This window comes from Aquarana catesbeiana, linkage group LG01, assembly GCF_042186555.1.
Source record: "Aquarana catesbeiana isolate 2022-GZ linkage group LG01, ASM4218655v1, whole genome shotgun sequence".
Taxonomy (NCBI): domain Eukaryota; kingdom Metazoa; phylum Chordata; class Amphibia; order Anura; family Ranidae; genus Aquarana; species Aquarana catesbeiana.
Window position 1 is genome coordinate 365,518,474 of NC_133324.1, and position 13,474 is coordinate 365,531,947.

General features: G+C 45.1%; 1 protein-coding gene across 2 annotated transcripts in view; it reads left to right on the forward strand.

The window, feature by feature from the left end:
• The window catches only part of LOC141146596 (protein FAM240C-like), a 247,984-nt gene that overhangs the window by 117,841 nt on the left and 116,669 nt on the right, over nt 1-13,474 (forward strand). The window lies entirely within an intron of this gene.

Below are 13,474 nucleotides of genomic sequence, written 5' to 3' on the forward strand. Positions count from 1 at the left end.
CAAATTCTCCCCATGTAACCTTAAATCCTTTTACTTAGATACCCTTATTTGCAAGAACCATATTAATTAATTACCGTGGATACACATCATACACTGTGATACATATTTCAAAGTTAATCACCTAAGGATGGAAACACATTAAGCATCTCTCATATATAATCCCCAGCCAGTTCCCCTAGGATTCTTTTGATGTCTCCTGTTTATCTAGGATTTATAAAGGTGCAGCAGAGAATAGCTTGCAGTAACACATCAGAAGCTGGAGTATCATTAAAAAATGAACCCCAAGTAATCCAGAACTAAACCCTCTCGCACTCTGTTTATGAAATATGAATACTTGTGTTATAGTGATGACAGACTGTCAATTTTTCCATGACTAATGGCAGCGTGGTAATAAGTAACAGTCTGACACTTGCATGGAATGTCCCCTTCAGATAGTAGAGGCTGCTGCCACAGCTAGATAGTCTTACATGTCAAACCACAAGACGAACATTAACAATGATCACTCTACAGTACTGATACATAGCAAAACAAGTATGTGGGGCAAGACTCGTGGCATGTGTACAATGCTTTCCAATGGCATAGAGGGGATTAAAGAAAAGGCTCTCCATTGTTAGACTGATAAAGCAACATTATACATATATATAAAATGTACAGTATGTTGACACTTCAGCACTAGTCTCTGCTTATGACAAAATAAGCATACTGTGAAAAGACTAATTAATCTCAATTAGATCCCTGTCTATAAGACTTTAAGTACTGTACATCTAAAGACATTTTTTTAAATAAAGTAGAGAATGGCTAAAACCCCACTTTTATTTTTATTTTTTGACATCTGTTACCTATTGGGAAGTTTAAACTTGGGAAGTTTAACTTAATTTCCTATCTCTTAGACATGGTAGGAAGTGAAGGGAAATCTCCGCAAAGTGGGTGATCTACCCTCCTAAAACCAGAACAAGTGTCCCCATTGGAATATCACACTCATTTTCGATTATGGTGACAACTCAAGTTAGGATTCTCTCTACTTTTAGTTGGCATGACAATTCAGCAGGACAGAGAGAGATATTTTTGAATATCCTATGCAGGGACACACACAGCAAACAAAACCTGACAGGCTTCTATCTACTATTCTTTCCAAAACTGAAAAAAAAAAATTGAATTTTAAATTTTAAGTGGAAGTAAACTTCTTGTGCAAACTTTTACCTATAGGTAAGCCTATAGTAAGGCTTACCTATGGGTATTGAAAATATCTCCTAAACCTGTACAGTTTAGGAGAATTTTCCAGTAAAGGAACGGCCCATGGGTACTGTTCCTTTCCAAGCCCATGAATGGTGGCTCCCGCGCGCATGTGACGTCATCGCAATTACAGCGCTGAAGCCCGCAAACCCAGGAGAAGACGCTTCTGAGAAAGAAGACGGCCGTGACAGCGGTGTGTGGGGACAACTGCAACAGCTTTGTTTAAAGGTAAATATTTCATAATGAGTTAGCATGCGATGCATACTAGCTCATTATGCCTTTGTCTTGCAGGGTTTCTTCTGGGGGAATTTTCTTCAGAGGTTTACAACCTCTTTAAGGGCACATTGACCACGGTAATTCATTTACTGTACCTGACTTTATAAAGTGTAGAGAATGCATACAATGAAGTGCACAATTTTAGTGACCATCATTGTTCACCTCTGTATTTGTAATATTTGCCAACACTAAGCATTCATGCCGCACTCACATTGATGTTTTGTCTCAAGCTCACTGAATCCCATATGTATATGTTCCTACTAAGACATGGAAAAATACATTTGGGGTCCGGGCGTACCCGTTTATTGAGAAAGTGCTCCATAATGAAGGGATCTACCTAGACGCCAAAATGTTTGGGGTTGTGGAGCCTCATTTACATTAGTATGTATTGCTTTATGCCACATTTCTATTTTACTGCAACGTTTTGCATGCTAACTACAAAAAATATTGTATTATGTGTAGATTAAAATAGAAGTATGGACAAAGCTTGTTTGGTCATACTCCTCATGTGGGTCACAGGAATGCACTTACTTTTTCACTCCAGTGACCCAGATTTAGCCGACAGCAGCCTAAAGTCCGCTGTCGGCTGACATCACAGAGCCGCTCCAGACTCTGAGAGGATCCCAACAGTTAGGTTGGGATCCACCCAGATGCCCGACCGACACCTCACTCAGCCTCTCAGCAGGTCGCTCAGAGCTTGAGCCAGCCACCCCAACCGGTGCTACAGTAAGTTCTGGAGGGGCAGAGCAGACAGCCGGTGACTGACAGTCACCAGAGTGACTCAGTCGCTCAGAGCAGATAAGAGAACTGAGCGATAAGCGCTCACATGATCACTCAGTTCTCGGGCTTAGAGCTGGTGGGGGACAGCTGCAGCATCGATCCAATAGGTCAGTATGTAAGTAGTTTTTTTATTACTTCCCGTATTTCTCCTTTAATGTTGTGGTATTGAAAGCACACAAGTCACACAATTTCTGACTGGATGAACAGCTATTTTTTTCCACTTGTCAAAAAGATATAATAAAACACTTTTAATCATATATTTACAGTCCAAAAGGGAGCAAATAAAAGAAATGATTGTTAGAGTTCACACACATTTTAAATATCTAGAAAGCTCTACCAGTAGAAACTATAGAACACTTATGTGTAGTATGGAGTTCGCCTTAAAATTGTTTATGTCAAGTAAAACTAACAGCTTTACTAATGGTTCCATAATTTTTAGAATCTACATAAACTATATTTTAAACCATATCTGCTCATTTAAATTACATTTTTAATTAGCCAAAGCCCTATAAAGCAAATGTAAAAAGTACATTTAAATGCATTTTGAGTATTAGGAAAAGGTTTGAAGTTCCTTCAAAGGAAAGATTGTACTCATACAACTTTTGAAAATGAAAAATAAAATTAATGTCACATTCACATCTAAAGCACTTCAAAAGAGCTTCAAACATACCTTTGACATATAAAACCTCCTACAGCACAATGCTACTTAAATTTGATTCTAAGGAAGAGCCTTTACGCATTTATCTTGTCAGACAAAAAAGCAAATACATTTGAACCACATGCAGCCAGGTAAATTATTCAGTTTCACTATGAAAGTAAAAATAAATTATTATAAACAGGCTATAGCTTAGTTTATAAACATGGTTATGGCCTAAAGTGGTTGTAAAGGCTGAAGGTTTTTTTTTATCTTAATGCATTCTCTGCATTAAGATAAAACCTCTTCTCTGTGCAGTTCCCCTCTGACCTACCCCCTCCCCCATATTTACCTGAGCCCGATCTTGAGCACAAGAGCAGTTGCTTTCTCGACTCTCTCCCTATTCACTGGCTCACACAAGGCACTGTCAATCACAGCCAGTGAGGAGGGAGCAGGGGCAGGGCTGAGCCATGCTCTGTGTGTTTATGGACACACAGAGCTAACTCGGGAGCAAGCCCACATGACTGCCCCTATAGCAAACTGATTGCTATGATGGGTACTCAGTGGGAGAAAGGAGCGCGGGAGGGCAGAAGAGGAGGTTTGAGACTGTTCTGTGCAAAACCATTGCACAGAGCAGGTAAGTATGACATGTTTGTTAGTTAAGGAAAATATGCTTTACAATCACTTTAAAGTTGAAAAGTGAAGACAGATGTCTTCCAGGAAATAACAAAGGTAAGGCAGTTGCCTGCACCACCAAAGTATACAAATCAGCTCTTCTTTTTAAATGATTTGAAAGCTATCAATTTTTCTCACTGCTGTTTTCAGGGATGAAATGGAACCTTTACATGTGTGCTACCCCACCCTAAAACAGATCAATAACTTGTGTATTCAATACTAATTTAGTGTGTTACTATTTCATTATCTAAAAAAAAACCTATTTCCCATAACCCTATAGTGTAGCTTGTAAACAGGGAGTTAGGCTCCCATTGCTATTCCCTTTGTGACATTTCTGTGCCGTTTTTGCTTCTGTCACTAGATGTGCCCAGGTGCTCATTAGCGTGAAATCATTATAAGGGGACGTTCTTCCCTTTCCTTGTAAAATTAGAGGGGAACCCAGCATAGGACTAATGTATCCTCTGCTGTGGGCTTTGGGCATCATCTTACAAAAGTTTGTGTCACAAATATACACTGAACTACCACGGAATTTGGGGGGCCACTAAGAAATTATATATATGTCACAATATGCGTCAAAGGCAGGGGTTGAGAGCAGGAGAGTACTTGGGTAAAACAACCTATCTCACTATAGAAAACGACCAAGTCAGCAACCATGTGAGTTCTCCTGGGACTTGTGCTCCTTTTTAGGAGGAGCAGCACTCTCTTGACCAACGGTAAGAGCTAAGAGTACAGTGTTTCCTCCAGTATGAAGGACAAAGACAGTTTGAGCACCAGCTTCTTCCATGGAAACACTGCTTAATGTTTGACAAATTCTCCACTAGAGAACTGTTTTTGTTTAACTAGGGATGTATGTCCCTGTTTGCTTGGAAGACTTTTACCTCATTAAAGGAGAAGTCCAGCCTGAGCTCATTAGGCTGGGCTTCTCCTATGGGTCACAGGAGTGCAATTCGTTTGTGACCCGTTTTCAGCAGAGAGCGGTCTGAAGTCTGCTCTCTGCTGATGTCACCAAGATCAGTCTAGGAGTCTGGATCCGCCAGGGGCCTGGACTGAAGGCAGTCTCAGCCTCTCAGCGAGCCGCTGAGACAGACGCTCCCCGCCTTTCCACAGCTCAGCGCTGCAGTGAGCATGGAGGAGCAGAGCAAGAGAGCTGCAGCTCTCCGCACTGGGAGGTGAGAGAACTGAGCCATCGGCGGTATTCATGGCTTGGTTCTCAGTGCAGAGGCAGCAGGGGACAGATGCAGCATCGGACCTAGGTAAGTATGATTATGGGATAAAAAAAATCCCATACTGCTCTTTTAAAGAGTCATTATTTATGCAACTACGTTCTAATTGGACATTCCTTATTGGGAATGGGAACATCTCTTTAAAGATCCCATGAAAGGAAAAGTAGTGTTGGCTCCTGTGCAATGGAAGACTCTGTAGTGGTATAGACTAATCTGACTCTGTCACTTGATGCTTGTCGCTGACGCTTGTCATTTCCCTGCGGGCAAGGATACGGGTTACCATGTTAGTATCCACTGTAAAAGTCCTGAGAGTTTGAGATATTATGGATCTTTTCCCCTTTTGCTAAAATTCACATGAGCATCATTGTTATGTACCAGGTGTGAGGCCTAGATGCTGAGAGGGCTCCCCTTGCGGCTAAGTGCAGCACTTCCCTGAAAGTGGTACAGGGAGAGCAGTGCTCAGAGAAGCACGGTTTGCCAGGTACTGAGATGAGATGAGCTGATCACCGTGATGTAGCAGGAACAGGCTGGATGAACTGTAAAGCTGGTGTGCTTGTGCTGTACCAGGTAAGCTTGAGAGAGTAGACAGAGAGACAGAGAGACAGAAACGAGAGCCAGGCCGGGGGTCATACATGGTAAGATCAGTTCAGATGATGAAATTGGATAGCTGGGGTCTTACACAGGAAGATGGATTCGTAGCAGAGTCGATAAGCCAAGCCAAGATCAGACACGGTGGAGCAAGCCAGAGAGGAGTCAGAAGTACAAGCCAAAGGTAAATCAGGAGATCAGGATATCAGGTCAGAGCAAGCCGGGTCAATAGCAGAAGTTCAATCAGGATACACAGGAACACAGGATGAAGGAGAAAATAATCCAGCAATGAGCAGCTCCAGCAGTAGGGTTAAATAGACCAGGAAGTAACTCTTGGATCTGTCCAGGTTACAAGGAGGAAGTACCGCCCACATTAGTCACAATGTGCACCATGGCGGCCATGATTGTCTTGGGCGGAATTGCCAGTCCTTCTTCGGCCATTTTTCCCTGACAATCATCCTGCGTATACACTGTATTACATTAAACTCATTTGTGTAAAAAAAAGAACTTTCGCATTCCATCTCTCGCATTCACATATACAATTTTCAAATGGCAGTGCAGGAGCAGGAACACAGGCTGTACAAGGGCCGCTTGAGAAAGGCACAATAAGAGAGAAAAGCAGCACCTGTACCTCTTTAGGAGACTGGGTTTCTGGCTTTCCTTAACAGCCTGATGAGGAAGATAGCCCTAAAGCAAGATCTGGCTTAAAGTATAACTAAAGGCAAAACTTTTTGTTTTGTTTTGGGTAGAGTGGAGAGGGATTAGAACATCTGTCAGTTTGTATTGCTGTCTGTGTCACCATTAGAAAGATTCATCCTCCCTATTTGTCCTGTTTACCATGATCATTGATAGTGAAAGTAAAAGAAAAAAACAAATTTTAGGTTGTCCCCAGAAAAGTAATAGTGGGAACATCTTCCAATGGGACACTAGTTATAGTAACCTGGGGGTCCCCAAGGAATTCCCTTAATTTGCAGGGATTTCCTCTCACTTCCTGTTTGGTTATGGGACAGGAAGTGAAGGGAAATCTCTGCAATGGGACACAGATGGAAAATATGACAGGGGTTATAACTATCTCTTACAGTTTTTCTCCATTGTTTTGGCTCATTTCTTGAAACAGAAATGACATTCTCAAAACTCTAAGTTCATTTGGCAAAACAGTCTTACAGTTCAGCACAACTCTATAACTCACGTGCAAAAGCTCATATCTCTCCCAAAACTGTTCACTCATGGTTCAAAACCATATTCCTTTCCCATATAAAGAGTCAGTGCTACCAAAATGGCAAAGATTCTTCTCAATTGCTTTGGCTCATTTCTTGAAACAGACCAGACATTCTCAACTCTCTTGGTGCTTTTGCCAAAATAACCTGGATGGTTCAGCACAACACCATGGTTCACCTTCAAAAGCTCATATCTTTCCCAAAACAGTTCACTCATGTGTCAAAAATAAATTTCTTTCTCATTCAAATAGTCAGTGCCCCCAAAATGCTTCATCCCTTTGGCATTGTGTAAGCACTGCAAGTCAAAATTTTAGATGTTTTGTCTCTAAGGCAGAGGACCATTGAAATATCCCTCATGTCCACCTTTCAGTCTTAGCCCAGTCCTTCATTGACAATGGTTACTGTACAGTTTTTGTCTAGCTAACTGAATACAATTGTGTATAAAACTGAAAAAAAAGAAAAGATTTTAGGGTAAGAGTAGCCTCCAAGGTTTTACATCACACATTGCACTCATACTGCCAAGGAAAAATTACTTTACAGTATTGTAACCATTATCATTCACACACAAAGTAACTTCCATACATCAGAGTAAAAAGAAAATGTATACAGCATAATATACGGAAATATAAACACACAAACAAAAAACAAGGAAAATTACATTTAGCCTACAATGCTGTAAATAAAGCTGGAGTTTCACAACTACTGTAACATCTCTTCACTGGCCACCGTCCTCTCCCTCCTGCCCATCCACACGCTGCTGTCTGTCTGGCCACAGATTCTCATCAACATTGCAGTGTATATCCTCCCTTGCGTTGCAACGAGGGAAGAAGCTGCGTGCATGTCGCAACCATCCCCTACAAAAAACAAAGGGAAAGGTAATTCATCAAGGAGGAAAATGCAATGGTCAAAACGTATATGAAATGCTTTTTATTGAAAGTACACTATAAACACCAATCCAATAATATACTGTAAAAACAGGTACCATCACCAATATAAAAATGACAACGTTGTCATTGACAGACACAGATGGCCACCACTCACATATACCACACACACAGGGGCGGACTGATAACTCATGGGGCCCCCGGGCAATAGGAGATTATGGGGCCCCCAGGCAATCAGAGATTATGGGGCCACACAGTATACACAGACAGATGTAAAAAAAACACAGATTTATACATACTGTCCCTGGTTTTACTGAGGCTGGCACCCTGATGGGGCCCCCTAGTGGCCCAGGGCCTTTGGGCAGTGCCCGAGTGGCTCAATGGTCAGTCCGCCCCTGCACACACACCTCATGTGAATTCATTCAAGATAGATATACAAGAATGAATTCAGATTAGATACTAAATTTTCATCTGCTGGATAACTGAAAGTCCTGGTAAATCAAATGATAACAGCAGATGGTAAGTGAAAGGAGAGATATGTGGGGTTGTGGATGGTATTGCAGTAGCCCTAGATATCAGGTCCTCATAGATGTAGGAACAAGAAGAACCAGGGGGATAGGGGGGGAAGATGGGGGGAACGGAAATGGGAAGACCCTGTACTGACTTAACAGTAGCGTGGTCACTGGATACTGCAGTCCTGGTCAGTTACTGTAAGATCACCCTGGGCCATCAATATTTTGCAGCGCTGATGACAGGGAATGGGAGTTCCTGTTTGCAGGATATGGTGAGCCGTAGCGGATTGAATCAGGCTGAGCAGTGTAACTCATTTAGTGAATCATACATACTGGGTGGATGCACTGATTGAGACAACTGTCCCCTGTCCAGGACACAAACAGATTAGATCTCACCCAGTGTTGACTCTGTGGTGCATCAGGACACATCACCGGACCGAGTTCAGGCTCATGCCGTCTCCAGCTGGCTAGTTGAGTTGTCTCCCATCCTCCGCTGGGTCCTCAGCTGTGCATATCCTTTGATGGCGTACTAAGGGTAAGTAGAAGGTGTACGCCCAGGGAGATGCGGTGAATAAAGCAGGGTTTTCTAAAGCGTTCAGTCCTCCGCTCGTTCCGTTTCCCGGGAAGTTTCAAATGGCCATGTTACTGTAATTACAGGCCAGTGATGCCTGGGCTGGTGGGTGGATCTGGAGGTCTGTGGGAATGCTATGGGTAGCGTGATGGCATCATGCTGACGCGTTTCATCCGCCAATCGGATTTCATCAGAGCATCCCCTACACTGATCTCCTGTAATATCCTCACAGGCAGCATCCATTGAATGGAGCAGGGACCTCTGATCTTGAGCTCGATGCTCATACACTCTCCACCTCCAAGCAGAGAAAAACTCCTCAATAGGGTTGAGGAAAGGAGAGTAAGGTGGTAGGAACACCATATCCATCCTTGGATGAGCAGTGAACCAGGCCCTCATAAGCAGGCCACGGTGGAAATTCACATAGTCCCATACAATTATATATTGTGGTAGGTGAGGCCCTATGAGACCTCTCTTATTTTCAGGGATCAAATCCAAATGAAGGCGGTCCAAGAAGATAAGGAGCTTCTGTGTATTCTATGGGCCAAGACTGGGGATGTGAGTGGCCACACCATTCTCAGAAATGGCAGCACACATAGTTATATTGCCCCCTCGCTGGCCTGGGACATCCACCGTGGCCCGGTGGCCAATAAAATTTCAGCCACGTCTTCGGCCCTTGGCCAGGTTGAAGCCAGCCTCATCCACATACACGAGTATGTGAGAGGTCTCATTTCCTTCCAATGCCATTATTCTCTACAATAGAGTAAAAAAAGAAAACATCAAATCAGTCATACAGAAGAGTCATACACTACAGTTACAGACAGTTACATAGGAATGTTCTAAACAAGTTCAATATATTACTGGCCAGTATTCCAGTGGTTCCAAACCTGGGGTACATGTACCCTATGCAGAGGTACTACAGGGGGTATTTGACAGAAAGGGGAGGGGAAAAATTATCAATGAGTAGACTTACTGAAATGTTACAGTAAAACCCACAGTATTAGATAGATTTACATGGGAGGCACTACTGTAATTGCAGCTCTTTGGCCCTTTTTCTTACTGTATTGTATGTTATATTCTTCAAAATAAGGATTATAATGATAATTGCATCATACAGTAAGCTGCAGTTTTTAGACAAAATGTTTATAAATCAGATACGTAAATCAAATACTTTCATACCTGGATTACCTAGATTCAGAAATCAGGTAAAGTGGGTACTGAAACCAATACATTTTGGGAACCACTGCTTATGGTACTCGTAAAAAGGTTATCTTGATCAGGGCCGTCTTTAGCGCAGGGCAAACGGGGCAGCTGCCCAGGGCCCTGTCATTTCTTGGGGCCCAAAGCAGAGCTGCCCGTTAACCCTGCGTGCTGCCCGCAAATCGGCGCTGAAAAATGTCAGCCGCGGCGGCTCGCACGGCGCCCACAGTGCCAGTGCCTTTTTTTTTTTAAATTTCAGGAGCGGGACGCGGGTGGGCGGGGCCTTGAGCTCCACTGACGCTCTGGCCCCGCCCCTTGCTATGTGTGCAGACAGTGCTGTGTACCAGCGATCGGACTCGGAGGAGCGGAGAAGCGGAGGAGGAGTGAGACAGGGCCCTGGGCAGCGCGGAGTGGAGAGTGCACTGAAGCCTGTGTGGAGCAGCAGTGTGGAGAATTTAGCTGAGATTTCCACCGTTCACCACCAGGTAAGGTCTTTTCTCCCCCCCTGGCTCCCTCTCCCCCTATCCCCATGCCATGTCTTGTGTATTAAAGTTAAAAAAAATGAGCAGATCTGCAGTCCACTGTCCAGGCTGAGTGAGGCCTCAGAGGAGAGCACACACAGCATGATTTACAGGAACATGGCATACTGTATTTAGGCTGCTTTCACACTGAAAGCACCCAGGCATTGGTGGTAAAACGCCACTATTTTTAGTGGCGATTTACCGTCCTTTTTGTGGCGCTTTTCGGCCTCTAGCGGGGCACTTTAAACCCCTGCTAGCGGCCGAAAAAGGGTTAAAAGAACTCACCGCTCCTAAAGCGCCCTTGCCCATTGAAATCAATGGGCAGCGCCGCTGAACCGCCTGCAAAGCGCTGCCGTAGCGGCGCTTTGCTGGTGGTTCAGCGGCGCTGCCCATTGATTTCAATGGGCATGGGCACTTTAGGAGCGGTGAGTTCGCCGCTCCTAATGCGCTCCATAGAAGCCGCTGGCAGGACTTTTTCTGATGTCCTGCCAGGGCACCGTTCCAGTGTGAAAGACCTCGGGGCTTTCACACTGGAGTGAATGGAGCCGCTGTTTCAGGGCACTTTGCAGGCACTATTTTTAGCGCTATAGCGCCTGCAAAGCGCCTCAGTGTGAACTGCTTAAAGGGCTTATTTTGGGCCTAGCTGGTTCACATGTATGTAATTTGGTGGCCCACATTTGCGCAGGCACAGTGCCCATTCATTTGAATGGACTGCCATGTCTGCGTTTCCTGCAAAAAAAAGGTGCATGCAGCATTTAATAGGGCTGCACACACCTATGCACATCAAGCAATGAAATACAGCACTGTCTGTTCATTTTTATGTGACTTACCTGCAGTTCCTGCTCCGGCAAACTTGCTGCATTTTTAGATGTTTAGGCCACGCTTTTAAAAACACAGTACGTTTGTGTGCGCAGGAACTGCAGGTAAGTCGCATGGTGCAAAAGCCGAATGAATTTCAAGGCCACTGCATTTTTAAAATGCTGCATGCACCTTTTTTTTCTGCAGGAAACGCAGGCATGGCAGCCCATTCAAATGAATGGGCTGCTGTGCCTGCGCAAATGTGGGCCACCAAAACACATACATGTGAATGTGTGATGTGACAATGGCTGCAATGTAATTGGGGTGCTGTGATGTGTAAAGGGGCACTATGACATGAACAGGCATTTACTGGCCATTGGGACTACCGGGAGTTTCCCGGTGGGCCGATGGCTCAGTGGGCCAGTTCCGCATAATTTGCCTATTACATCGTTTCTTAACTGGGGTTTCCCAGTTGTTCTGCGGTGAGGTCCGCGGCGATGTACCCCAAAGTACTCTGATGTGCCCCATGTGCTTTGATGTGCCCCAATGTACACTGATGTGTCCTGATGTGCTATGTGCCCCATGCCCTGATGTGCCCCATGCCCTGATGTGCCCCATGCCCTGATGTGCTTTGTGCCCCATGCCCTGATGTGCTGTGCCCCAATGTCGTGTGCCCTGATGTACTGTGGCCTGTGCCCTGATGTCCTGTACCCTGATGTACTGTGCCCTGATGTACTGTGCCCTGATGTACTGTGCCCTGATGGACTGTGCCCTGATGGACTGTGCCCTGATGTAGGGCTGGGAGATTTTCTTTAAAAAAAAAATCTTCAATTCTCTTAAAAAAAACTCGATTCACGATTCGAATCAAGTTTTTTTTTTTTTTTTTGGGAACCGCGCCGGTCCCGAGGCGCTGCGGGCATGAGCTTTTAGGCGAGGCCGCGGCTTCGGCCTAGTCCGTGGCGTCCGGCCTCGTGGACTAGGCCAAAGCCGCGGCCTCACCTAAAAACTCCTTGCCCGCAGCTCTTCAGGCCCGGCGCGGTGTCCGCGCCGGTCCGGAGGCGCTGCGGGCATGAGTTTTTAGGCAAGGCCGCGGCTTTGGCCTAGTCCGCGGCTACGGCCGGACGCCACGGACTAGGCCGAAGCCGCGGCCTTGCCTAAAAACTCATGCCCGCAGCGCCTCGGGACTGGCGCGGTGAATAAAAAAAATCCAAAAAAATCGATTTGCTTAAATTTTGAATCGATTTGACCTCTCAACTCGATTCAAGATTTAAATCGATTTTTTTCCCAGCCCTACCCTGATGTACTGTACCCTGATGTACTGTGCCGTGATGTACTGTGCCTTGATGTACTGTGCCCTGATGTACTGTGCCGTGATGTACTGTGCCTTGATGTACTGTGCCCTGATGTACTGTGCCCTGATGTACTGTGCCCTGATGTACTGTGCCTTGATGTACTGTACCCTGATGTACTGTACCCTGATGTACTGTGCCCTGATGTACTGTACCCTGATGTACTGTACCCTGATGTACTGTGCCTTGATGTACTGTGCCCTGATGTACTGTGCCCTGATGTACTGTGCCATGATGTACTGTGCCCTGATGTACTGTGCCTTGATGTACTGTGCCTTGATGTACTGTGCCCTGATGTACTGTGCCCTGATGTACTGTGCCCTGATGTACTGTGCCTTGATGTACTGTGCCTTGATGTACTGTGCCCTGATGTACTGTGCCCTGATGTACTGTGCCCTGATGTACTGTGCCATGATGTACTGTACCCTGATGTACTGTGCCATGATGTACTGTACCCTGATGTACTGTGCCATGATGTACTGTACCCTGATGTACTGTGCCCTGATGTACTGTACCCTGATGTACTGTGCTGTGATGTGCCCTGTACCCTGATGTGCTATACTCTGATGTGCTGTACCCTGTACCCTGATGCGCTGTGCCCTGATGTGCTATACCCTGATGTGCTGTACCCTGTACCCTGATGCGCTGCGCCCTGATGTGCTATACCCTGATGTGCTGTACCCTGTACCCTGATGTGCTGGGCTCTGTACCCTGATGTGCTGTACCCTGTGCCCTGATGTGCTGTACCCTGTGCCCTGATGTGCTGTACCCTGTGCCCTGATGTGCTGTACCCTGTACCCTGATGTGCTGTACCCTGTGCCCTAATGAGCTGGGTTCATAGGTGTGCGCACAGGGTGTGCCAGGTGTGCCTGGGCACACCCTAATTGCCTTTTGTGCTGCATATTCCCCCCTGTTTAGACCACTGATATTTCATCCCCCCCAAAAATGTTATACAAGCCAAAAATTTTTGGAAAAGAAAATTAACAAAATTACACTGTCCACTGCCCTACTGACAC